We start from the raw sequence: 2,740 nt of genomic DNA on the forward strand, positions 1-2,740 counted from the left end.
TAAAAATACAAAAAATTAGACAGGCGTGGTGGCAGGCACCTGTAGTCCCAGCTACTCGGGAGGCTGAGGCAGGAGAATGGCATGGACCTGGGAGGCAGAGGTTGCAGTGAGCCGAGATTGCACCACTGCACTCCAGCCCGGGCGACAGAGCAAGACTCTGTCTCAAAAAAAAAAAAAAAAATAGAGATGGGGTCTTGTTGTGTTGCCCAGGCTGGTCTAGGACTCCTGGACTCAGCACCTCAGCTCCCAAAGTGGTGGGATTACAGGCGTGAGCCTCCAGGCATGGCCATAATTATTTTTATTTCCCAGATATGTTCAAATTAAACATGATCATAAATGTGAAAAACTTAGCACACTGATTGCTTGAAGGTTGTCCAAAAATAGGAGCCTTAATTTTTCCTTTTAGGCAATGCAGATAAAGAAGTTGCTTTCAGAGTGGGAGGTGGTATTGTGCATTTAGTGGTAATATTAATAAGGATCAACATTTAGTGAGCATTTGCTATGTGCCAGGAATGTACGAATTGCTTTACATGCATTAACTCATCAATCCTCATATCAGTCCTATAAATTATTTATTTATTTATTTATTTGTTTGTTTGTTTGTTTGTTTATTGAGACACAGTTTCGCTCTGTCGTCCAGGCTGCAGTGCAGTGGCACAATCTTGGCTCACTGTAACTTCTGCCTCCCCAGTTCAAGCGATTCTCCTGCCTCAGCCTCCCAAGTAGCTGGGATTACAGGCTCGCACCACCATGCCTGGCTAATTTTTCTATTTTTGGTAGAGTCGGGGTTTCACCATGTTGACCAGGCAGGTTGTGAACTCCAGTGATCTGCCCGCCTCGGCCTCCCAAAGTGCTGGGATTACAGGCGTGAGCCACCGTGCCCAGCCTCAGTCCTATAAATTAGGTCCTGTTATTATCATCCTCATTTTACAAATGAGGGGAAGGGGCCAGGCATGGTAGCTCATGTCTGTATTGCCAACACTGTGGGAGGCCAAGGCGGGGGATGCTTGAGCCTGGGGTTCAAGACCAGCTGGGTGACATGACAAAATCCCATCTCTACCAAAAATACAAAAATTAGCCAGTTTCATAATCTAGGCTCAAAATAAATAAATAAATAGATAAAAATGTAAAAAAACAGGGTCAGGTGTGGTGGCTCATGCCTGTAATCCCAGCACTTTGGGAGGCCGAGGCGGGCGGATTGCCTGAGGTCAGGAGTTCAAGACCAGCCTGACAAACATGGTGAAACCTTGTCTCTACTAAAAATGCAAAAATTAGCTGGGCATGGTGGCAGGCGCCTGTAATCTCACCTGCTCAGGTGGCTGAGGCAGGAAAACCACTTGAATACAGGAGGCGGAGGTTGCAGTGAGCTGAGATCGTGCCATTGCACTCCAGCCTTGGTGACAAGAGCAAAACTCTGTCTCCAAAACATCAATAACAAATGAGGTAAAGGAAGCACAGATAGGTTAAGTGACTTGCCCAAGGACGCTACCCAGTTAGGAAGCAACACAGGTAGAATTCAAACACAGCCATGGAACTTGAGAGGGGTTGCTACCACTCTCAAGCTTTTTTCCTCTGCTTCCCAAGGAGTTAAAGCTGTTTCCCAGAGCACTGAAATTACTCACTGCTGGTAGCAAGTTCTCCAATTCCAAAGGCCAACCCCTATTCCTTTCCTACGAATTCTCAAAAGGAACCCCTGCCTGTTCCCTGATAAGACCCGGTGACAGATAGTCTTCCTCCACAAGGAGAAGCAAGAAGACATTTAAAGTCGCCAGAACTTGCTGCTGAATGGCTGGATAATCTTGGCCACGTCACACACTCTCTCTGAGCCTCAGTTTCCTTATCTGTGAAATAGGAGTAGCAGCTCTGTGTACAAGGCGGTTGTGAGGAGAAGAAATAGGCCCTGCAGTGCAGTCCACACAAGAGTTCTTCTCATTGTTGCTATGGGGACAGTGAGCACTTTGGGAAAGCTGCCTAAGTCGGTACAGCAGGCCAAATTGCCATCTCTGGAAACAGATCTGGGTTCAAGTCTCAGATCTGCCTTTTATGCCTTGTCTTACCTTGAACAAGTTACAAAACCTGACTGAGGCCAGGCATGGTGACTCACACCTGTAATCCCAGCACTTTGGGAGGCCGAGGCAGGTGGATCACCAGGTCAAGAGATCGAGACCATCCTGGCCAACGTGGTGAGACCCCGTTTCTACCAAAAACACAAAAAAATCAGCTGGGCGTGGTGGTGCACACCTGTGGTCCCAGCTACTTGGGAGGCTGAGGCAGGAGAATTGCTTGAACCCGGGAGGCAGAGGTTACAGTGAGCCGAGATCAAGCCACTGTACTCCAGCCAAACAGAGTGAAACTCCGTTCCCAGCCCCCCCGCCAAAAAAAAAAAAAAAAAAACCTGGCTGAGCCTCAGTTTTCTAACCTATAAAATGGAGTGAATAAAACTAGTCTTATGGAGCTGGAGAGAAAATACAAATACAGTGAGAGAATGTGTTAAAAAGCTATGAGCCAGCACTAGGTACAGAACTGACAGAGTGCAGTCAGCTGACGAATTCCAGGGGGAGCAACAAAGCGCAGGGACCAGGAAGAATCACTCTTCCCCTCTCCCCGACCCCTGTCTGATGGGAGAAGGGTGGAGAGCACTGTACTCAGAGCCCAGAATGATCTCCAGGTCACCCCCTCCCTTTAGCATCCTGAGCTCTTGCTGGGTCCACAGTCTCTCTCTCTCTCTCTCTCTCTCTCT

The sequence above is a fragment of the Mandrillus leucophaeus genome, unplaced genomic scaffold (genome assembly GCF_000951045.1).
Source record: "Mandrillus leucophaeus isolate KB7577 unplaced genomic scaffold, Mleu.le_1.0 Scaffold23, whole genome shotgun sequence".
NCBI classification, from domain to species: Eukaryota; Metazoa; Chordata; class Mammalia; order Primates; family Cercopithecidae; genus Mandrillus; species Mandrillus leucophaeus.